The following is a 25,650-nucleotide window of genomic DNA, read 5'->3' as shown; positions in this document are numbered from 1 at the left end:
TGAAAATTAAAATTACCTAGGAAGCCAATGTTCGATTTTTGCCAAAATACACCACAATGATCAAATATGACCAAACTTTAATTTTTTACCCGTCACTTAGTCACAACGGTTACCATAGAAACGCTTGACGTTTTCTTTTGTTCTCAAACAAGCTTTATTTTCTCGAAATCTAGATTGACTTTCGGTGTTTATTTTTTGATATGTTAAAGTTTAGTAGATTGACTAACTGTTGACGAAATTTTAGAAAAATCTGTAAGAGCGTTTTCAAGTAAATCAAGAATAAAATTTTCAGAAAAACACTGTTTTAATATAAAATAGGCGCTTTAAAATTGTTTCGTATTATTTGAGCACAGTTACTCTCACTGAAATATAAATACTTACACCATCAAAGACCATTAACTAAAAGCGAAAGACTTTTTGCTTTAATTTGTTAAAATATATCGACTGCCGATTGTAAGAAATTATAAGAAAATACCAAAACTTCATTCTTGATTTACTCTAAAACGCTCTTACAGATTTTCATAAAATGAATGATTTGCCACTAATCGGATCCTGTGTTTTGCGTGGAGGATTCTGGGATCGCTAGGGGGCAAACATTGCAAGTCGCTAGAAGAAAATGTATGGCGAAAAGTTGTTTTGACGCTCAAAAATACGATTTTGGAGAGAGATCAACGCTTTTTCGCGAGTATTTTATCAGGAATGGATTTGGGCATTGTTGATACTCGAAAGTGTAAGTTTTTGTTTGAATAACCGTGAAATATGTGATCAAGTTTACCGATAAACCTAAACCTCCTTGCTTTCGTAAGGTTTATTTTGAAATTGACATCTCAAAATGGTCTCGAAATATTACAAGTTAGGTATATATCGGGAGGAAATTACTTAATAAAGCCTTTTGGGTTTTATTTACGTGTGTACAGGATTATTTCTATGCTAAGTTATACAAATAATTTTAGTAATATGCCCGGCCGGTAGCGATCACTGTTCACTGTCATCATTGTGCGGTATGTGATAACTATCGAAGGTACCCAGAGAGGCAAAAGATTCTTCCTCGCGATGGAATATTAAGACTCTACCCGCCCAAGAATAAGAAAGATTATTTGTCATGAGCATGGCCGGCTCTAAAACAAGGTTATATCTTTCTCGAAGTAAAGCTAACAAACCTCTGGCTAAATGTCATCCGCGATACGAAGCAACACATTTACGCAACACTGTACTAATCAACATCTTCAAGGAAAATTTAAGATCTTGTCCTTCCAGAACGAATTTAAAGCACATCTTGCAAATATAAATGAGCCAAGATAAATCACAACAGTTCCAATAGCCAATACATAAAGTTCATATAACAATAAATTATACAGTGCAGAGGTGTAAAAGTGTACTACCGGGGGACTACGCAGACCTTCGACCTCTACACATTTGCTGGCGGCATTGATAGCGCTCTACTCAGCTTAAAACACTTCTTAATAATACAGCTGACGATATAGTTCCCGTTATAAACTAGTAATAAACAAAATAGATTTAATAAACGACCAAATCCAAAAGCGATTAGGAAATTTATAAAAGTCACGATCGTAGGAGTCTGTGAATGTCCGTCACCTTTAATATTACGAAGCCATAATAATTATTTGTTTATAAAAGACGTGACTAATAAATTTACAGCTTGTGCAAACGTTAAATATCTACTGAAAGGGCTTTATTGAGCTATTTCCAATTTTATAATATTTCGAGACCCCAGTTTAATACGCGATGTCGATTTCACAATACATGTAAACCTTCATAAAAGCGGTAGATTTTATCGCATATCTTACGGTTATTCAAACAAAACCTAACACTTTCAACGTACCAACATTGCCCAAATCCATTTCTGATAAAATACTGGTGAAAAAGCCTTGATCTCCCTCCAAAATCGTATTTTTGAGCGTCAAAACAACTTTTCGCCATACATTTTCTTCTAGCGACTTGCAATGTTTGCCCCCTAGCGATCCCAGAATCCTCCACGCAAAACACAGGATCCGACTAGTGGCAAATCATTCATTTTGTGTACAGGTAGTAAATCTACTACACTTGAACATATCAAATAACAGTAAAAGTGAGTCCGCTATGCGAACATGTGTGGACTTTCATTTGAATAAAAGTTGACATTATGAATTAATCAATGAGTTACTGTAGCAGTCAACAACTTCAAGTTTCGAATCGAGTAATTCGAGATACAAGGCGAAAAAATAAAGAACTTGTCAATCAATTTATTATTTACAAGACTGTTGGAAGAACAAAGTGTACTATTACTTGTCTTATGTACTACGCTTCAAGAAACAAACGTTACCATTGCCGCTTGGGATGTCACGCAATGTGAAGGAGCGTGGTGTGACCCTTTGTCACGTCGTTCACGACAAATGCCTTTTTTCATGCAAATAAAAACCTAGAATCCTACAAGAACAGCAGTTATTAGACCAAAAGCCTTTCCTTACCGCTAGCAAGATAGGAAACTATTTTCATTAAAAAAAGAAATGTTGCGTGGAGCACGTGAACTGTCTCGCATCGCTTGTTTACACAACCCTTACTTTTTGTGTAAAGCTTGTGTAAACAACTCATCGAAAAACTTATTTTCTTTCAATGAGTTCTTTTTTAACCTTTTTGGAATAAGAACTTTTCAATAAGCTTTCACAAATAATTTCTTAGTAGCTTGCGTAGAAAGGCGGAGAAATATATTTTTCTGTTTACGAAATATTCACTTGAAGTCTGTGTTTTGAGAGGCGGCGAAGGACGTTATTTGAACCGACAATTAAATTATTTTGTCGCACGGTTTGGATATATGCATATTCTACGGTTCGATGTTATTTTTATTCTTTTCATGACAATGTTTTATTTCAGTTCTGAATTCGACATCGGTCTTTTGTTAAATATACTACTTGAGAGAAATGGAGCTGGTGAATTATATCCCGGAGTCCAAGACAAGTAAAACAACATGATCAGCGAACTTGTTTTGATACAACTCGTTGTGCATTCATTGTGTTTGGCAAAGCTGAAATAAATAAATAACCAGACATTTGATTCGTTTTAATATGCGAATCAAAAATGCTCAAGCCGCACAGAGAAACATAAACTGTGGAAAGTGAGTCAAAAGTGTGAAAACCAAGAAACGTGACCTATGACCGCAGTTGTTCAGCTCATTAGATATGAAGATTTCAGCCGTCGTGATTGTTATTTCACTTTTCATCTACGCCACCGCTGCCTTTGAAGTTGTTCCTTGATGTATATTTTCCAGCCACCACACGTTCTTCGAAAGCTGTGTCAAAAAAGGCTTCTAGATTCAAGAATAAAGTGCGACTTACTCGATACTGATCGAATTTCTGGGTTTACTGCCTTGGCTGCCCATCTCACCGAAACTTCGGATTCTCCGATCACTGTCGAAAACTTCCGAAAGCACTAACCCGAGTTATCACGGAAAGTGACCCCCCAATCGGAAAAAACTGCATGACAACAATGTGTAGACTTTAAAGTCCACACAAAAATGAATACCAAGAGTCAATCTAGATTTCGAGAAAATCAATCTTGTTTGAGAACAAAAGAAAACGTCAATGGTTGCTATGGTAACCTTTGTGACAAAGTGACGGGTAAAAAATTAAAATTTGGTCATATTTGATCATTAGGGTGTATTTTGGCAAAAATCGAACATTGGCTTCCTAGATAATTTTAATTTTCAAAACAACCACCCTTCGGCTAAAAAAAACTACATCGAGCCTCCTTAAACACTACTCGGACTTCAAAATAAATATAACACGATATATATAGATTGGATGAAGAAGGACGTCAGAAGCAAATCACTCACAGGTCCATGTTTAATAAAAATGTATACAAACGTTTCGCCCTTCGGGCTTCTTCAGTGTATGTACATGTAGGGCAATACTTGGTGAAGCTAGTTCGATAACAAGATCATATATATGTGTGTTCAAGGTTGTGAAGTCTCAAGATTACGTAATATAGTGAATAGATTTACAAAAGTGATAATGAAATAGTGCTAATGAAGAAAAAATATAAATAACTTGTCCAAGGTCACAGAAACTAAACAATAGTACATAATTAGTCAGGTAAAATTACATCATATCCAACGGACTTACAAAAAAGTGCTAATGAAATGAACAAATGGAGCAAAACACAATGAAGCTCAGATACGTATGTGAACAGAAATGTAATCTTTGTTTAGTGTTTATAAATTAGTTAACATCCAGTCACAATTTTAAAACTTCTAAAGAAATGTAACGTTGATAAAGATGCAGAGGTGTTCACACCTTAGGAGACCCTAAACGGGTTCACTTTAACACGCGCTGTCACACGCGATCAAGTCCATCGAGGAAGCTGGAAGTTATTTTACATGCCACTCCTCCCCGCTAAGTAAAAGTAGAAAATAACTTCCTTGAACCTCAGATACACATGTGATAGAAATGAAATAGATAGTTTGTTGCTGTACTGAATTGCGTTTTGAATTACCTTTCTGTCAGGACGTATCTACCGGAAAGATGCGCACGAACACTTCGTCTCTCTACTCGCCTCAAAAAGATAAAAAAACGGATGGCGTGACACAAGATGACGTGACATGAGACAAAAACGTGCGGAGAGGAAATCATGGCTTTTAATATAGTGAGCTGAAACGATTTACTAAAACACGTCACGTGGCAAACGTAAGTCGCTTGACATTTAGTACGAATAGAAATATCTGACGACTGCAATGCTTTGATGTTCGATTAAAAAGCGATTTATTGTTGAAAAATGTAAAGAGAGCCCTTTTCGTGTTCAATTGTAATGTAAACACTCTAGTTATATTTAGTACCTTATTATTTACCTTTGTAGATTTTTCACCAATATAAGTGGTAAGAAGACCAAAGACAGGAGCTTTTCGTGACGATTTGCTCGTACGGAAGAAGAATTACCGCTCAAGGGCAAATGAAATTGAATGCAAAAAAAACATCACTTCTTGATCCACGTTGTGTCATTTATGTTAATTTAATTATTACAGCATACAAAAATTCATTTCTTTTCACATTTTTACTAACAGGGGAGGAATAGCATGTAAAATTACTTCCGGCTGCCTGGAGGGACGAGTTTGCGTGTGTTAGCGCACGTTAAAATGAACCCTTGATTGCGTGTATCAGCGCATGTTAAAATGAACCCCCCACAGTGTCTTGATTCAAGTTGCACGTTCCACGTAGAAGTTCCGAAATTGTGATTTGATGTTAATTTATTTATTACACTAAACTATGGTTTCATTTCTTTACACATGTGTATCTGAGCTTCAATTAGATTTTTTTTTGACTTTTACTAACAGCGGAGGAATAGCATGTAAAATTACTTCCGTTCTACAACTTTCGTCTGCACAACTTCCGTCTACACAATTTTTGCCCACACATTTTTTGTCTACACACCACAACTTCCGTCTGCATGCGCTTCACTCTAATACCTCCTTCTTTGCGCTTGCGCACAAGAATGAGCCAAAAAGAGACTATCTAGCTGCGCACAGCATTGCGAAAGGCCTGTAGTGTTGCAATTGTTCTTACTCGGTCTGGCAGTTGATTCCAGGCGTTCGCCTCCCAGTATCTTACGGACTTCAGTCCATACTTGGTCGTATTGACCTTAGGCAAGACAAGCTTATTAATGCCTCTCAAGTTCTTGATATTGTACCTGACACGTGACACTGAAGACAATCAGTCCTTCTCTCAGCACCTGGTATTACTAATACCAAAGATTAACCTGAGGCAGTGCTTGTTGTACGATAGATCTTACCCTGTCTCTGTCACCCAGTGGATTGTCGAGTAGGAACAGTGTCCTCAGATTAGGACTGGATCTTAAGCTCTCCAGCAGACCACGAAAGTCACGTTCATCCATATTTAATTTTTTAAGTCGTAACCAAACCAAGTTGGGAAAGAAGTGAAACCGCTCGGTAAGTGGAGCAAGACTACCCCTAGCGTTGAAATTATTGAGATAAAGCCATTCTAAAGTTGGAAATGTTTTGTTGAATCCGCCAAACAGGGCATCCATTTCCTCCACTTGTAAAATACTCGCATTCACCCCAGTTAACATGAGTCTTCGTAAGGACGACATTTCAGGAAGTGACCGACCGAGCGCTGCAGCTGCTGCTGGAGTCAGGCTTATGCCTCTCAGTCTCAGTACCTCAAGAGTCTTGTGTGTGATACTAGAAACCAGTTTGTTTACTGCTGCAGCGCAGCAGCCAACTAACTTAAGGTAAAGAACGGTGATGTTGTTAAATCGTGGTAACACATCAGCTAGTCTCTCTGCTCCAGCTGATGTCAACAAACAAGGGGACAAGAAGGAGCCGCCAATCTTCAAACAGCACGTGCTGGGGTTTGGTACTTGTTCCAGGAGTTCACAGATACCGTCCTTGCACTGCGCAAATTGAATGCTTTTCAAATATTTAAAGTTTCTGACAACTGCGCCAAGATCTTTCCCAATCGTAGAAACAACACTGCTTTGAACACAGGGTTGTGGCGAGTGATGGATCAGAAATGTCAATAGTTTCAGTAAATAGTCTCGCATGGTTATCACAGTACAGGACCAAATCTGTTATGTAAAACTGAGTTTGGTTATTATGGAAACAAAGAATGCTGTTAAAACTACACTTTGTACAACCTACAGTCTCGAATGTTCTCAGAAAATCTCCAATTAAGAGAGGCTCAGACTTCTCAGTTATTCTCAGTGGGACATGTAAGCAATCAAGAAACTCCAGCAACTCATAGATTACCGAGATTTCGTTCTTTTCAGCATAATATCCAACACAATCACAAATAAAGGAAACCCCAGAAAAAGAAACTCGATTTAAATGTTTCAGCTCTGGTACAAGCTCAAAAAATCGTCTTTTAGGAGTAACCCGTACAATCCCAGCTGTGCAATCTAACCAATGTCTCAACAACTGAGATTTTGATTGAACTTCGCGAAATGAATCGAAAACCAAGTCACTGAACCTCTTGTGCCTGTAAGTGACGTCACACAGTGGCACGTCTGTCTCGTTTTCCACATCTGGTATTGTCTTTGATAAATCAAGTGTTGGGTCAGAGATTCTGACTGATGTCAAGTGTTGAAATACCTTCACTGCTCCATCGTCAGACAAACCACAAATGAACTGGAAAACATTCTCCAAGGCCTGACAATCCTCCAAGGTGTGGGCGTGCTGTTCAATTCCACCCAGATTTCCTTCAGGGACACATCTGTAGGTGATGTACCACGATGCTAAAAACTCTTGAATACTTTTGTGAATAAAGGATACCATCCCTGCTGGTCGAAGATTTTCTGCGTACTCGGTAACTTGAAGTAAACCAATAATGAGACTTTCTTCACCAAGGATAGCAGCGGACAACTGGTCAAACTCGAACACATGATCGTCGTTCAAAAGACATTCTAAAGCCACTTTTCCGATTTCAGCCAGGATCTCTTTGAAGTCTTCTACTTTGTCAAAGCGAGCAGGAGAATCTTTCCTTTGATTGTAATCCAACACGTACTGGACGATCGCCAAATACAATTTGGTTTTGGTTTCAGGGAAGCTCTTTAGCTTCCCCTTTTTCCACAGGGTACAAAAGAACAAAAGAAGTAACGGAACTCTTGCCAGGCCCTGCAGTCTTTCTCGATAAAGATGCGACCACAACTCTTTTGCTTCCCTTTCGCCACCAAGCATTCTCGTCATAAAGGCCTCTCCGTCCTCTACACTAAACCCGGTGATCTCAGCATGCATGTCTTTAAATTCTCGTAGCTCGTCAGCTTTGGAAATTCGAGTCGTTATCAAGACACAACAGTTTCTCAGTTCGTTTCCTCTGAATATCTCGCAGATTTCGGAGTTGGTGCCGCAGCGATATTCGTCGTATCCATCAAACACCAGCAGAACTTTCTCTTGATTCTTGGTGATGTAATCAAGCAGGCTATCTGTGAGATGTTTCTCCTCCCGTGGGAAAATGGATGAGCGACTTATAACATCTTTGAGGCTTTGGCATTTGGACACTTCTTTAAGATTAACGGCAACCAAAAGCTCGAACTGCTTCAGGACATCTTTCTGTTTGTCTCCCGTCTTCTCGTCATCAAGTTCAGCCCAGTCGACAGCCAGTTTCTTGACGAATGTGCTCTTTCCAATCCCCGTCTGCCCTTGCACGAGTATCCTCTTTGGTACAACACCGTTCTTGTTTGCAGTGAACACATCTGTGTAATGGCTCAGTTCAGACTGTGATGACCCAGCTGGGGTTTGTTCCTCTTTCACCCAGGACAGTCGAGTGTAGATCTGATGAATGTCCACAGGAGATGTTTTAGACCACACAGAGGTGGGCACCGTGGCGGTTCTTTTGTAATGCTCCACAAGTTTACTTCGACAGATTTTCACATCGAACCCTTCCACTGGAGTAGAACCTGATCAGAGTAAACAAATACAAAACGTAAGACAACCATCGTCGGCTAGTTCTGATATGATAAATAGCGAATTTTCTTTATTTAGCTGGACATTTTTCCCGAACTTGCGCTCTCATTAGCCACTTCGAGATAACATGACGTTTAACAAAAAAAAAAACTGTTCCGGAACTGAAAAGTCTCTGAGCCCGCAACATTGCACAATTTATGATAGCCTTCATGACAGGCGCCTGTGTAGTTTTTGAGCACGTGTTTGGGAAATGCGAAAGGCTCAAGACGGCCACACGTGGCCGTCTGTCGCCTTTCGCGTTTTCCAAATACGCTCACAAAACTACCACCGGCGCCTACTACGCAGGCAAAATTTATAACGTCAGAAGGTAACAGAGCACTGTTATCAGCGAATGTCGACCGAAGACCGTCGCTGTCACATTGCATCTTCTGCTCGGTTCTTAGTGTGTATACTAAAGAAATTGCACGCGACTTTAGCCATGAATAAACTTATCACACTTTATAAGAAGAGAATGCTGAGAAAAATACTAGTTTTGAAACATGACATAAACTAGAGGTCTGGCCGAGCGGGCCTGTGGGGGTATCAGTCACTGAACAAAAAAAGGAGGGTAGAACATGAACTGCTGCTACGCGCAGTTAAAAATATCTCCAAAATACCTCTACCGTTGGTAAAGACAATAATATTTTTTCTCATCGTTTATGGGTCAAGCGCACGAAGCGAGCAAAGGATAAGCCTGCGAACTAGCACGCTTGAGGAGCTGGAAATTGGGCAGAGGGGGGGGGGGGAAGGTCCCCCCCGTCACACACTTCTCCTCATTCTCCATCGGTCCCTCGCTCACCCGCACATTTGCGCTTGGAAAAGAATCGACTGCTACACAGGCTAGGGCATAGTTAGTCACCTCTACTAACTATGGCTAGGGTGGAAAAAAACGACGAAACGCTATGTCACGTTACAGTCAAACGGGATGTTCTTTTCTGTAACTTCCAAAAAAATGGAACATGTTCGAGCAAATTTGAGCAACAAATTAATAATAAGTTTGATACATTGTGCCGTTACCTTGCAATGCTGCGCGGAACTTGATAAAGATCCGGTTTGAAGCAAGCTAATCAATCAAACAGCAATCTTTAATAGGTTACTGAAATGTTCGTGTACAAGTAACGTGGGAAGCGGGAGATTGGGGCGAGAGGTGTTACCTTGGAAGTTTGGCCATTCTTGAAATACAACAGAATCGCTCAGAATGTTGGCCACAACAGAAGCCGCCATGACACTCGCAAACCTTCCCAACTCATCACTTGAAGGTTGACTGTCATCTGCGTAGTCTTTGATGCCTTTAACGACAACCCATTCTGTCTTAAGGTCGTGGGCTGCTGCAAAAACACCTGTTATCATATGGAACAATGTAATAACGCTGGTTAATGATAGGCAGGGAATAAAACTGGAGACCCAGAGAAAAACCCTCGGAGCAAGGCGAAAACCTACAACAAACTTAACCCACATATGGCACTAGGCTAGAATCGAACCCAGGCTACACTGGTGGGAGGCGAGTGCTCTCACCACTGCACCACCCCTGCTCCCATATTACTATTGCAAGCAAAACGGGTCTTAATAGAGAAACTTCTAAGATTCTTACATCCTGGTCAAAACGTGCTGACAGCTCTTTCCATTGTTTCTCTATAACAAGTCAAGTTACGCCTGAGGTCGCTATTTTCAAAGCATTATTACTTTTGGGATTTTCTAACAACCGTGAAATTCAACGCTACTTTTAAAATTTCTACTGCTGGTAGAGTTAAGAATTTCCTTTTTCAATTCACAGCACACAGAACGTTTATCAAAGCATCAGTGTGACAAACTATCAGTTCAAACTCTAACCTTCTCCTTCCAACTCAACTGCAAGAGCTTCAGGGCATCGCTGGATTATGTCCTCATCAAGCGCCTCTGGTCTACTCAGCACTTCACCATCACAGTGTACTCTCACTTCCACAGCATCTGGGTTTGCTAAAGGTGCGTTCCAGCCATCAGCTGCATGTCTGATGAGGGTGCCAATATCTCTGCTCGCAGGAGTTTTGTAGACAGGAGTTGTTAACTTTGAAGACACAACCACATCTCCTAGTTTGACTTTTCCACGGCTCAATCCACTGCAGGCACCAACAGAAAACACAGCCTTGGGTCTCAGTACCCTGACTGCATTTTTGACAACAGTTAAAGAACCACCAGGAACTGCGGAACCTTTGGAGCACTTCATTAATGCAATCTTCAATTTCTTGTTACCACCATCACCCATGAAGCCAAAGTACACAGGACCAATGTCTCTGCGGTAACTCTTAAAGGGTTTCTCAAGATAGTAAAAGCATCCTAAGAATTCACAATCCTCCACTGTCAACAACAGAAAATCGATCGGGAGTTCAACATCATTCCAGTCCGTAAACCTCTCAGAAAGATCCCTTGACTTTGGGACCTCAAAACTGAGCCGTGGTGGCCGGTTGGCATTAACGTCCTGGGTACCACTATCCTTACTGGTTTCATTTTCTGTCCCTGGAAGGAAAATACAGTAGAGTTAGCTTACTTAAGTGACATTTTAACACACACACACACAAAATTGTTACCACCAGGAAGCGGAATGTTCCTTAAATTAGGGTATATCACAAAACTATCATATAATACTGGTCTATACTTCAACCCAGGTCAAAACGTCTTAGGACACGTGTTAAAACTGGGTGCAAAAACCAACCTCGTTCCCAGGGCTTTTCCCTTGGTAATTTGAAACGGGCGGAAAAAGCCTTGGGAACGAGGTTGCGCAAAAACACGTATTGCTAAATAAATAAAGTCCTGAAAGAAAGCTTGGGAATTTTGTTATAACATACTATTTCAATAAGTTCTCACCCCTTCCCCCAAGTGCAATGTTGATTGTGATAAAATCGATTTGAATACGGTGCAATCACTACTGATGCATTTCTTTTGTTTTTCTTTCTGGTTTGGTTTGTTTGTTTTACTTCATTATATGCTAAAGAGATACATAAAATAAAAATAAACCTGCTTTGTCCACAAGTGTGAGTTTGGCTTGTTTAGGATCTGGGGTACTTTGGCTGGGTGACAATCTTCTTTTGCCCTCTGCTGATTTATCTGTAACAAAAAAAGATTATAACCTTTCTTAATTTTAAAACGCATTGTGCCCTACTAAGACAGGTGACATAGATAGATTTGGGGGGTGGGTCATGTTTTTTTCATGAGAGTTTACATGTGCTGCAGAATGTTTCAAGGGGGATGGGGTGGAATGGGTCTGCAAAATAAGTGGTACAGTTAGCCTGCAGGCAATAACCTAGATTTTCCCCCCGCCTGGTGGGGGGGGGGGGGTGCAATAATGTAGGGGGGTCTGGGGGTATTCTCCTCCACAAAATTATGAAAAATAGGTTATCTAAAACAGCATTTCGTGCGCTTTGAAGACAGTCTGTTAGGAAAATAAGGCAGGTTTAAGTGAAGGTAACAACGACAATAATCCTGGTACACTTTTAAATTCAAATCATATGTATGAGAACTTCAGCTACAATGTAGTTTATACAATCACATACATTAATTAACATACTAACTAAATAACCTTTTCTAAAAGATATAAATTATTTCAGTTAACGTTAACTGTTTTCTCCCCAGCTATGAAGTATCTACTTACTCAATGACGTGAAATAAGTGAGACTGTTTGACTGAGTTTGGACTGTCATTGGCAGTGGTAGCCTGGGTGAAGAAATATTCTCACTGCAAGGCTGAATCAGATTTAAAAAGAACTTGTAAACAAGATTCCAAGCGAGATCACTCTCAGCTAGCTTAATAAATAAAAGCAACAAAGTATGATCAATCCTAGCACGTTTTTGTGATGATCAATACAAAAGATAATTTGATACCTCAACTCCTAAGTGGCTGCGTCCTGGAAAAGTCTCACCCATAGGAAGACGTGGATCAATAAAAGTTGTTGTTCTTGAATTGTGGTCAATGAAATACAGCTACAACACAAAGAAAAACACTTATGAGTGAATGCCACGCCCAAAATGGTGTTATGCCTCTTGTATCTCTGAGAGCTTTTTCAATGACTTCAAAATGTACTCATGTAACTCAGTGTACTTTGGTTTTGCATTCAACCATTTTTTGTTTTGAATTTTGATCAATTGTCATGCAGTTGATGAAATTACATTTGTCTGTATAGTGATTGACTGTGTGATTCACAAAACCACTCTTACTATTAAACGGAAACAAAACTCTAGCTATTTACTGTTTTAGTTCAATGCAGGCTGCTTTAACAAACTGTGAATTACAATACATGTACATACATATGTACCATTGGAAGAACTTATTTCAAGACAAAAAGAATACCAAAGAAACAGCTTACCTGTCCTTTTGCATCAAATCTTTCCTCCCACCCAGCTGGCAAGTTCATTTGTGGGTCAGCAAACTGATTCAGAAACCTGACTAATTCCCCATGATGACAATACCTTGAAAAAAAAGACAGCAGTGTTTATCAATAAACATCATTGAATATAAGGCTACAAAAATTAGTATAGGGATACTGTTGTCTTTAAGTGCTATCATTACCATTGACTTAATTAGCAGCTACTAACTTTAGCAATTAATTTTTCTGAGAAAGATTTAGCGACAATTAAATTGAGCGATTTTCCAGAAATTGGAAGAACAGAGTCACTTGAAACTTAACAAACAATATCTATTTTAGAATAAATTTAACAGGTAATAGAAAATGTCAGAAAATGGGTTCTTGTCAGGGAAATCTGTCTGGCCATCCATGATGGTGGAGATGATCCCTGCTCTCCTCCAACCCTTGTTATTTGTTGCCTGGCCTTCTGTCATTATCTTATAGTACTGTAGTACAGGGCCATGCACTATGTACATGTAATTATATGATTGAATTGTTTTAAGTCTTTAAACTCTCAGGAATTCCACAAAGAAATTTTGGGTTGTTAAAACAATCCGTCTGAATCCAGTGTTTTTTTCTTTTTCTTCAATTTTAATTTTTCAACAAGGTTGTCAGTAACCCATTTTCAACCTCATCATCTTTTAACCCTTTAAGCCCCAATATCCACAAACAAATTCTCATAACTGATCACCATACATTTTTATAGTATTAGCAAATATGCTTAAAGATCAAAGCAATTACCATTCTTGTTCCCAGACCCCATGATCCTTCAGGACTACACCAGGGATCAAGACATCTGGCAGCCTCCTAAACTGGAAGTCTGCGATTCACAGACTCACTGTCAAAACTAACAATCTGATTGGCTGAAAATCTTATATAGATTACTCTGCGCCTGCCCACAAAACAGGACTGGCCAGACGTCTTGATCCCTGGTGCAGACCAAAAGGATCGTGGACTTTGGGGACGAGAAGAAGCATTTATACCCTATGTTAATCATTTGTTATTTATTCTCGCAACTTTTTCTCCTGATGAAGTACTGATCATTGTGAAAGGAGAAAATTTACCATTATTGTCATGTTTCCTATATAATTATATACTTAGTATATGATCTTAGTTTAAAGTATTATCTAATTAAGGAATGTTTTAAAGCTTCTTTAAATCATGCTAAAACAGCTGACTTTTAATTATTAACTCCCTGAGTAACTATAAGTTGAATCATATTTTCTTTAAAATGGTAACTGAGAAGGAAAAAGTCAATTAACAGTCAAAATAAATTGATTTACCGTTCAAACTGCCTTGGATTACGTCTGATCTCAGAAACTATCTGATGCAACTCCTGGTTTTGGAAAAAGTTATGGGCCGCCACCTAACAAAACAAGAAACAAAACCTTATATTAGTGTCCATATACTGGTTTAGTTGCCACATCTTTTTCCTCAAAGTTTAAGTCAAAAATTGCCTGAGGGTGACTGGCATATCAACGGAAACATCTCTGGTTGGTTAAAAACAAGAAATTCACAAAATGCTATAAAAGTATAGAACTTGATGATAAAAGTGTTCTGTCTGCTAACTTAACTAACAACACATATAAGTTAGTATTGCCAAGCACACAATGGTATATCTAATCTAACAATAACACTGAATGTAGTTTTCTCAATAGTTTAATTATTTACCACATGCTGTCCTTTTCTTAATTCTTATTATATGGCTTACAATTATATTTAGCTTTTTTTTGCCTCACATGTACATGTAAAAAAAGCTTTGTTTATCAAGAATAAAGCACAATAAATTTTCATGAGGAACACAATATTTGATGGATTTAACAGTTAGCTTTGACCAAACAAAATGCAGGATTTTTTAAAATTAGTAACTCTTACTAAATAATTATTTACACTCAAGAACACATTATCAATTAATAATCCTTACCTCATTACATTTGAGAAAGTCTATGAAGTCATGTCTGGTGAGAAATGTCACTGCCGCAGGTGACTGTGAATAATCACCAACTAAAGATGCTGAAGAACTGGCCGGTGCATGCCAAGTGAATGGAGTAGCTGATGATGCTACTTGTAATGATGGAAAAACAGCTGATGTTGCTGGTAGATTACAAAGTCTGCATGGCGCAGTTCCTGAGTGGTCACTGGCAGATGACTCGCCTGTTGTCTGATTCACCCTGCTATTGTCCATGTAGGGAAGCAGTGGTGTTGACACCTTCAGGACTGGGAAAGAATACATGTAGATAAGTTGTGGTTTAAAGTTATCAGTGGTAAAAATTTATCATACAATCAAACTGGTTTGAAAAATTTTAAACCAAAGACTTATACTATAATTGCACAGACTAGCTCAGACAAAAATCAAGGGGGGGGGGGGGGTACTCAGGATGTAACATGACGAGGATGATCGAATGGGGGCAAAACTCATGACCCAAAAAAATCCATAGGGCTTTAAACAAACCCACAAAAATCCCTGGACCAAAAATCAACCCCCCCCCCCCCCCCCCCCAAACAAAAAAAAAAAAATCCAATGCCAAATTTCTGACCCATTAATTTTTTTAGAAAGGGGGAATGATCTGAAGATATAACAAAAAGAAAAACATTAGAAACACGTCCTATGTTTGTAGTTCATTCACAGAACTATGCAGCCAAGGCACTACCACGAATCTTTAGATTGTTTTTAACACCAAAAAAATCGTACTTAAATGAAGCCACCCAAAAAACTACTTGCCAAATTTTCCTACCCAAAAAATGGAACCACAAGCCCTTAGGCATGTGGTTTTCACTGCAAAGGTTTGGACATTTTATGGCATCATTTCTACGGTCCATAAGTGTCGACCATTTGGTTAATTTGTATTATACAACAAAAAATGGAAAAATGTTTCAGCAGATTAGATGGAAATCAGTACGAAATAATGTGCAAGTGTGACAGCTTGAGAGATTGAATTTCTTTTACTTGAAGCCAAGCAATTTTGTTCTAAATTTTCCAGCTGACTTATCACAACTTGCTCAACTCACTGGTTTCCGTTAGAAAATCAGGAGGGTTTCTCAAGTTTTTCCAAATTTGCCTCATGTTGCATTATTTACAGGTTATGTCAATTTCAAATATTAAGTTAAACTTGACGGGAAAATTTTCAATATAAAAATAAGCGAAAGTAATATACCATGTTTCAACATGTCACATATATTTCTATCGCTTATTTTTATGTACATTACTTTCACTTATTTTTATGTCAATTTCATGGTCTATACTCTTGTTGATCATAACTTTTAACAAATCAGCACACCAGAATTATCTCAGTAAATTGTATAAAAAGCAAATAAATCAAGAGAAAATAAAGATCAACAATGTTATTATCGAAAGCAACGTTCAAAGGTCAACACAAATGAGCCAGGAACACTTCAATAAATGCTTGTTATAGCCTGTCTATAGCAACTGTATTGTAACGTTGTTTTATATAAGGGTTTTGCACAGATTTTAGCTAAAAACCAAAAATTCTTTACCACTTATCGATTCAGCAATTTGTAGGAAGTGCTTAATTTCGTTCCATGGTCATTGTTGGTGCCTGAGATATATCAAATAAACTATTATTGCCAAACAAAGTCTTTGAACTTGGCCTTAATGTGCTTGAGAAGCTTACATCAACTACAAAGTGAGAAACACAAACCGAAAGTGATTGAGCTGTTTCCGGAAGTGTTTTGTAGCTTTCGTCTTCAGCTTTTTGCATTGAAAAGCGCTCCTTCATCTTAAAGTTAAAGTTTTCAGATGTAGTTCGAACATTTACACATACCTGGAAGCTTCGGAACTTCATAAAACAACAGGTTGAAGTGTTTTCTTTTAAACCATCAAACGCAAACAAGACACAAACTCCCCGGCAAACTCTTCACAGTCATAATCTCGCTCCAGTTCCAACGCCTAATATGTTAGTGACTTCATGTATAGGCACACAAATCGTCCCAGGTGTACCAGTCATTACCGCTCCCAAAACAAAACACCCCGGCACCCCCGGTTAAATTAGTACCCGCCTCCCAAAGAAGAACAAAATTAAATAAAGTGGCCTGTGCAGCTAAAAGACAACGTCAAAATGCCGGGCACAATTAAGGAGGGTTGAAAAGAAGCCAGAATTGCCGACATCGTGGAAGGCAAGACAATAAATTTCCCTGACAAGGACCCATTTTCTGACATTTTCAGTAAACCGTGTTTTTCCAGACGATGATATTGTTCATTCAATTTCAAGTAGGTTTGCTCTTTTTATACTGATCATTTATTTCCATCTTAGCGATATTATTATAAGTTCTCTACTCGATACAATGTAAATTATTTAGTAATATGTTGTTTACCGGAAATGTGAAGCCATTAGCCGTAAACGGAAGTGCGTGATCGATGTACGAGTTGTTCAGCGACGAAATACAATGTTTTGAAATGCTATGCGTTTATTGTGGTGTTATGGGACCCGAGTAACAGTACCATGTATAGATATGGGAATACTTAAATAAATTGTCAGTCATGACTGTTTATTAAAATCTGGCTGACACGATATCGCTCATTTTTTTTAATTTTCGGAAAATCTCTCAATCTGATGCAAAAAAAATTGTAAACTTGTACTCGCTAAATCTTTCTTAGAAAAAAAAACCCGCTAACATTAGCAGCCGTTGTCAAAAGTAACCTTAAAACCTTTTGGTATGGCACGTTTTAAGAACGAAAAATATATAGCCAGTTTTTTCGTTGCAAGAGGTTATTTTTTACGCGAATTAGTTATTTCCTAAATGCTTTAAAGGGGGCGTTTTGTCGGGAGCAAATGTCTTGGGGCGTTTTGAATGAAGTATCTATATCCAATGGTTTTTATTTTTACCAAGAACTTAAAAGAGCAAATTTGCCTTTCGACCTTAACGGTCCTCGTCAGTGTAGATACATTTCAGGTGTCGTTGTTGTTGTACAGCCGCCCACTATCTTTAATAGCGTGCAAGCAGGCCCGCCGCGCAAAGAGCCTGCGCGCTATGATATCCTCAAGAGCGCCTATGCACCGGCTACTTTAGTCTGCTCGTTAGTATCTTCTTTTTTCTAGCTTAACCCTAAGAGGTACAGGAATTACTATCACGGAGATCTTTTTATGTTTGAACACGTCAAGCGATTTGAACCCCTAACGACGATCAGCCCCATCACTTTTATATGCGAGATGTTCCTCGAGTTTTTTAGTCTTCAACAGACGACTGCAAAGAATTACAGGATGAAGTCAAGTTGATGTTAATGTTGTGAATACTATATATGTTTTTAGTACGTACAAAGAATCAGACGAAATCGCCTGCTGAATGACGGGGATGATCGAATGGAGGCAAAACTCAGGACCCAAAAAATCCCTAAGTTTTCCGACCGTTACCCAAAAAACTCCCTGGTCCAAAAATAACCCCCCAAAAAATCCGTTGTCAAATTACCCCTAAATTGCCAGGAGGGGCAATAATATAACACAAAGAAAATCATAAAAAATTGAACGCTCGTGTTTCTTTATTCATAATACAATAAATACGCCAAGGCTGCGCAAAGGCACTTTAGTTCGTTTTTATACCCAAAAAATCCCTTATTTAAATCAAGCCACCCCAAAAAATACTTTCCAAAATTTTCCAGCCCCAAAAAATCCCAGAATCGAAAATTTCAAATCCAAAAAATTCCTTCGATCATCCCCGTCATTTACAAGGAGTATACCCCCCCCCCCCCCCCGGGCGAGGAAAATCCATTCAAAGACAAAATGCTAAAATTGGGTGAAGAACAACCATCCACTGTTCAGTTTTTCTGCGCGATTTAGATGTCAAATAATTTCCTAAACTTTATTTCTGAAATATTCAAATTCTGCAATCTTATACCATGCAAAAAGTTTTCTCGTTCAAACGTGAGGGATGCGGATGTACAGCTGGTAACCATGCAATAGTGTTTTCTGATTTCCATCACAGATTTGTTCGTAAAGGCAAGTGAACGTCGGCGAAAAACTCAAAAACAACTATCAACATGAAATTGAAAACAAATATAGCTTCCCAACACGGGAAAATCCTTCAAGTATTATTTATCTGACTCAAGCTGCATGGGGTCGAACATATCGAACTTCTTGCGAGTCGAACCTAATTATACATCAGTCAATTGAAAGACCGGCCCCCGACACCCGGGACTTAGCGGGGATTTAACGCGTCCAAAGCCGGGATTAAACGGACTTCAACAGCGCGTTGGCCCCAGTGGGCGGTGGTTTTAACAAAATGTCCGTAGATCGGGGCCGTGGAGCTGTGATTTAACAGAACGCGATCACCTGAAGCGGGGAGGGCAGCCGGGATTTAACATGAAGGACTAAATGCTTTTCTCAAAATCTTCGTTCTGAGGAATCCGTTCTAAGAAGTGTCCACGCTTCTTCCTAATGACAAAGCCTTTCGTGACGTCTGGGTTTGTATTTAATGTGTTCGCACGATAAAAAAAAAATGCCACCTTTGTACACTATCGTCTCCAAGAAAGTAGTTTTTGTTTCTGAGATTTCAGCAATGTACTTTATCGTAGGGTGAAAGGACTGAAAGCTGTTACCTTTAGAAGAATTCTTCTATTTTGTCTCTTATTGTGTCCCACATCAGTTTAAAAGATGTCGTCAATAAATCGTTTCCAAAGGATAGGTTTATTGCTACTTGTCTGAGTATTTCGTTTCTATTTTGGCCGTGAAGATGACAGCAGAAACTGCGGCCATGGCTGTTTGATGTGCGTAAAGATAATCTTCATCATTGAATTGGAACGAGCTTTCTTGAAAGATCAAACCTGTTAGGTACGGGAGGGTTTCCTTGATGAAATTCTTCGCATGCTTCGCATACAGTGTAAATGAGACAAGGAAAGCTTTTTTTAGGCTGTTTAAGCATGGCAGTATGATCTTCTTAATGAAGTTATCAAAGTTGTCGCACGAAGCTTGTCGCTGTGCTATCGGCTGAAGTAGACGGTCAACAAAAGCTGAAATACGTTCTTCAGGGCAATTGCAATCACACCCCGATATTATGGGTCTTCCGGCACGCGTCTTTATAATGGCTAATTATATATAATTTCGGGTTTTAAATTTGACAAATTTGTGTCTCAGATAACGACAAACAATTTTTTAGTAGGTTTTTGGCGGAAACAAACTACATCATCTACTCATCGACCTCATAACTATATTTATAACATAGCTAGCAGAGCCGCGCAATCAAATTCAGTATACGTAAGCGTGCTCAAAATCCCGATGGAGCACGCTGATGACGTAATCGACGAGTGAAAATCTCACTGAGTAAAGCTCATACGCTGTGTTTTGCGAAAGAGATGACATCTTATCATAGGTGTACGAGGCGGGGGGGGGGGGCGGGGGGGGGGGGCTGCAGCCCCCCCCAGTGCCGAAATTTTTCGGGCAAAATGCTTAGAATTCGGGCAACACGCCTAGAGAAAAAATAGAAAATAAGCCGAAAAATCTCAGCATTACGTTCAAAACGGGTTACATCAACAGAAAAAGTATATATACCGAAGTTTGTGGTTCAAAAGTCCAAATTTCTCATTCATCTGCTTTCGTTTCTTCTTGCAAATTGCTATAATCATGTTCGATTTTTCTCGCAAATTCTGCGTGGCCCTTCAGTCTGATTCAGTCGCAATCAGCTTTTCCATAGCTTGAGCGTTTGCGCACGGTGGCTCCAGTGTGATGACGCTAATGCTTTTGACTCAAATGTTAAGTTCTCAGGACTAGGTCAAAACGTTCAACGAAATGTTTTAACCCATTCATCCCTGAATTTTTCACACGCTTTTGTAAACAATGTAAATTGGCTCCCCAAAAGTACTTTAATTTTTGCTGAACTAGAGTGAATAAATAAAATATTTCTGCAGAAAAAGGATTCAGTGCATTGACACCTTCGGGCAACGCCACAAAATTAATTAAAGAACTATCGTTTCCTTTAAGCAAGCAGGTACATGCCTCTTTATTCGGCTTTCAACCCATGCCATTTTTTTTTTCGCCCCCCCCCCCCCCCCCAGGTCTGAAGGTGCCCGTACGCATTCTTATCTTCGGAATATGAAAAGTGAGTCCTTTCAATATTTTCCAAGGATACGAGCTACAAGGTAAGCTTTTTCTTATTACGAGACGGAGAGCGAAAGAGAAAATAAATTCGATCTTGCCGTCAAAGTTGTTTGTGTGCTTTTCTTCATTCAAACAACAACTAACGTGCGAGTCTCGAAGGACGAAAATAATTTTTTCACGGCCCTAACGTGAAAGAATGGGCCAGCCATGAATGACAACAGCTCGATGGCAATAAAAACTAGCTGCCTGACGAAAGTTTTCACGTTTTAAGCATTGCACCAAAGCGTCTACGACTCTGTTGTGATTTTGCCGCTCGGGAAAAATATACTCGGGCCCTTCATTCAACTACCGTTTTTAAAAATAAATGTTTACTTACATCAATTACAAATAAAATCGATCCACAAAAATACTTAAACTAAGCATGGAAAAGAATTCTTTGACTCGTTTAACCCTTGGAATCTGTTCGGCTGTTCGAGGTTGTTTTGTTTTAATTTTCTTCCACACGGGAGTAAACATTTTAATTTTAATTCAGCGAAAACTAACCTCAGAATCAACAGCAGTATTTGCTGTTCATTTTTTCCCTTCGCTCTGCCACCGTATAAACTTAATAACTTAAGTCAATTTATCAGCCATTTGACAAAAACTGCTCCAAAAGTGTAAACTTGTACATGTGTAATTTATTGCTTGACCGCTAAGTTTATGTTCTCACACTGCACAACACAGTTTTTTTCCCGCGGCCGGTTTTGATGCACAATTCCACCGGCAATGTTCATGCTTTTAGCTGTGCTCCATCGAGTTATGGAGCACTTGGGAAGTTTGGAGAGCACTCAAGAAGCTACGCTTCTTTCGTGCTCTCCAAACTTCCCGCGTGCTCCATAACTCGATGGAGCACGCTAAAGCATGAACCAATTGTTAAATGGACAATAAACGAAAGAAATAGATTTTTCAACTTCTGCAACGAAATCAAGATTTTTGTCCGTTTTTTTCTTGAATGATCCTGAAAGTCGATTCGGATGCCCCCGCTATGCGGGGGTTTTAACAGACGCCATGCACCTAGGGCGGGGAAATAAGCCGGGTTTTAACACTTAGTAAATGTTAAATTCCCCAGTAAGTCCCGGGGTAGGGGGGTCGGGGGGCCGGGGTTTCAACTGACTGATACATTACAGTTCAGAGTGAGTCCAATTACTTCGACTCATGCAAAGATCGACCAAAGTTCCACACACGATCTTCAGTCGTTATTTCTGTCCACTTCAGACGAAAAGAACGCGTTGGTTGATCCTTTATACAGTAAGTCGAACGTAGTTGCGACAAACGACAAATGTTTAACTTCTTTGTTCCGAAAGTAAAGACCCCCCGAAAGTGGCGAGCCTAAACGAAACTAAAATTTTAATACAGAAACTTTGAAATAACTATTATCAGTACAACAGTTAATCAAAAAAATTATTTGCCCTAAGAACAATCCGTACATAATTCTATTCTGATATAACTTCTTTTCAATTAGTTTTATCTTCAGTATTCTCTTTCTGTAAAGGAAAATACTTGATGTCTTCAAATTTTATTCAAAACATTTTAAGTTCAGTTGAATCCACATGCAATTACCGTACAAGTTTTAGTAGCAAAAGTAGTAGTGAGGGTATTAAATCCGAAAGAAACAAGGCTCGTTACTTTAGGAACTTTACAGTAAATTCGCTGAATTATTCAACGTGAGCCTTAAAAAGTTTAAGGCCTGAAAATAGCACAAAACTTTGCTTCTTCTGGATATTTCCACATCTAAATTTTAAGGTATCTCGAAATAACAAAGGGAACTGATTCGAATTTAAAGGACGCGAAAAGTAACGGTAACAAACTGTTTAATTTTCAATGTTCTCTATTCATAAAAATACTTTGTTGATGTACATTTTTACAAAACTATTGTTCATCTTTAAAGTAACTTGGTATTTAACAAATAACGTCTGTGAAACTGTGTCAATTAAAAGTGTGAATACGAGAAACGCTTTGCGAGATTTTAGTTAAGAAATCTGTTTTCGTGTTAATTCAATCCCAAGCGTTAAATTCCAAAAAAACATAAAATATTCCGTTGATTCAATATAAAACCGTTCGCTGTTACTTCGTGCACTGATCTGCTAAGCGCACAAAAAATAACTTGACAACAGAAACCGTGCTCTGCGTTTGATACAAAGCCAGATCCGCACTAAATAATAAAATTCTTAACTTGTTCAAGTGAAAATTTAACTTTGTTATTAAGATTGCTGTAAATAAAATTCTGAAATGTAGCTCAAAGTATTTACACGAGTAGCTCGAGAAACAATGCTATCGTGTATTATTGTCAAGTGTTATTCTATGACGTCACGCAATGTCTTTGTACGTGGTACAGGCACGAACAGTTCAAGTCACGTGACACTGAAGACAATCAGTCCTTCTGCCAGTATCCATGCGTACTTTCTTCGCTAAGTGGATGAACCTGGTATTACCAATACCAAAGTTCAACCCGAGGCAGTGCTTGTTGCACGATAGATTCTACCCTGTCTTCGTCACCCAGTGGATTGCCGCATAGGCTCAGTAACCTCAGATTAGGACTGGATCTTAAGCTCTCCAGCAGACCATGCAAGTCACGTTCATCCATATTTAAATCGTTAAGTTCTAACCAAGTCAAGTTGGGAAAGAAGTGAAACCGCTCGGTAAGTGGAGCAAGACTACTCCTCGCATTGAAATTATTGAGATGAAGCTGATTTAAAGTTGGGAATGTTTTGTTGAATCCTCCAAACAGCGCCTCCATTTCCTCCACTTGTAAAATGCTTCCATTCACCCCAGTTAACCCGAGTGATCGCAAGGACGAAATTTCAGGAAGTGACCGACCGAGAGCTGCAGCTGCTGCTGGAGTCAGGCTTATGTCACTCAGTACCAGTGCCTTAAGAGTCTTGTGTGTGATACTAGAAACCAGTTTGTTTACTGCTGCAGCACAGCAGTCAACTAAGTTAAGGTTAAGAGCGGTGATGTTGTTAAATCGTGGTAACACACCAGCTAGTCTCTCTGCTCCAGCTGATGTCAACAAACAAGGGAGAGAGGGATAGCCAATCGTCAAAGAGATCGTACTGGTGTTTTGTACTTGTTCCAGGAGTTCACATATACCGTCCTTGCACAGCCCAAATTGAATGCTTTTCAAATGTTTACAGTTTCTGACAACTGCGCCAAGATCTTTCAATGTCTGTGCGTTCATAATTTCAGTACACCTTAGAAATCGTAAGAAATTGAAACAAGACTGCTTTGAACACAAAGTTGATGCGAGTGAAGGAACAGAAATATGAATCATAGTTTCAGTAAAAAGTCTCGCATGGTTATCACACTCCAGGAACAAATCCGTTATGTAAAACTGACTTTGGTCATTACGAAAATAAAGAATGCTATCAAAAGCACAGTATATGCCTCCTACAGGTTTGAATGTTCTCAAAAAATCTCCAATTAAGAGACCTGCAGACTTCTTAGTTATTCTCAGTGGCACATGTAAGCAATCAAGAAACTTCAGCAACTCATATGTTATTGAGATTTGGCTCACCCCAACAGAGTGGCCAATACAATTACAAATGAAGAAAACCTCAGAAAAAACAACTTGATTTAAATGTTTCAGCTTTGGTATAAGGTCAGAGAATGGTCTATCAGGGGTAACCAGTACAATCCTAGCTGTGCAATCTAACCAATGTCTCACCAACTGAGCTTTTGATTGTACTTCTCGAAAGGAATCGAAAACCAAGTCGCTGAACCTCTTTTGCTTGTAAGTGACGTCACACAGTGGCACGTCTGTCTCGCTTTCTACATCTGGTATTGTCTTTGATAAATCCAGTGTTGGGTCAGAGATTCTGACTGATGTCAAGTGCTGAAAAACCTTTACTGCTCCTTCGTCAGACAAACCACAAATGAACTGAGAAACGTTCTCCCAGGCCTGACAATCCTCCAAGGTGCGGGCGTGCTGTTCAATTTCACCCACATTTCCTTCAGGGACACATCTGTAGGTGATGTACCACGCCGCTAAAAACTCCTGAATACTCTTGTGAATAAAGGATACCATCCCTGCTGGTCGAGGATTTTCTGCGTACTCGGTAACTTGAAGTAAGCCAATAATGAGACTTTCCGCAGCAGACAACTGATCATACTCGAACACATGATCGTCGTTCAAAAGGCATTCTAAAGCCACCTTTCCGATTTCAGCGAGGATCTCTTTGAAGTCTTGTACTTTGCCAAAGCAAATAGGAGAACGTTTCCCTTGACTGTGGTCTAAAACGTACTGGACGATCGCCAAATACAATTTTGTTTTGGTTTCGGGAAAGCCCTTTAACTTCCCCTTTTTCCACAGAGTGCAAAAGAAAAGAAGAAGTAGCGGAACTCTTGATACCTCTTGCAGGTTTTCCCGTTCAAGAAGCCACCCCAGCTCTATTGCTTCTTCTTCGCCACCAAGCATTCTCTTTACAAAGGCCTTTCTATCCTCTTCACTGAAGCCGGTGATCTCAGCATGTATGTCTTTAAATCCTCGCAGCTCGTCAGCTTTGGAAATCCGAGTCGTTATCAAGACACAACAGTTTTTCAGTTTCCTTCCTCTGAATATATCATAGATTTCTGAGTTGCTTCCGTAGCGATATTCGTCGTAGCCATCAAACACCAGCAAAACTTTCTCTTGGTTTTTGGTGATGTAACTTCGGAGGTCTTCGGTCAGCGCTGTCTCTTCCTCTGAAAAGATATAAGAGCGACGTATGTCATCTCTGAGGCTTTGGCATTTGGAAACTTCCTTGAGA

At 39.2% G+C, this 25,650-nt stretch overlaps 1 pseudogene across 1 annotated transcript in view; it reads right to left on the bottom strand.

Moving 5' to 3' along the window:
• Window positions 1–3,821: 3,821 nt before the first annotated feature.
• LOC144650835 (NLR family CARD domain-containing protein 4-like) overlaps window positions 3,822–25,650 on the bottom strand; it is a 39,756-nt pseudogene continuing 17,927 nt past the window's right edge. Inside the window, exons 2-10 of the transcript XR_013570208.1 lie at window positions 14,746–15,038; window positions 14,105–14,187; window positions 12,783–12,885; window positions 12,301–12,399; window positions 12,072–12,162; window positions 11,438–11,527; window positions 10,277–10,939; window positions 9,601–9,786; window positions 3,822–8,400 (exon numbers count right to left, since the gene is read on the bottom strand). The product of XR_013570208.1 is annotated as an NLR family CARD domain-containing protein 4-like (transcript). The remainder of the gene's footprint in view (window positions 8,401–9,600; window positions 9,787–10,276; window positions 10,940–11,437; window positions 11,528–12,071; window positions 12,163–12,300; window positions 12,400–12,782; window positions 12,886–14,104; window positions 14,188–14,745; window positions 15,039–25,650) is intronic.

Source organism: Oculina patagonica, chromosome 4 (genome assembly GCF_052425735.1).
Source record: "Oculina patagonica isolate OP01 chromosome 4, crgOcupat, whole genome shotgun sequence".
NCBI classification, from domain to species: Eukaryota; Metazoa; Cnidaria; class Anthozoa; order Scleractinia; family Oculinidae; genus Oculina; species Oculina patagonica.
This window is presented reverse-complemented; position numbering and strand designations above follow the sequence as displayed.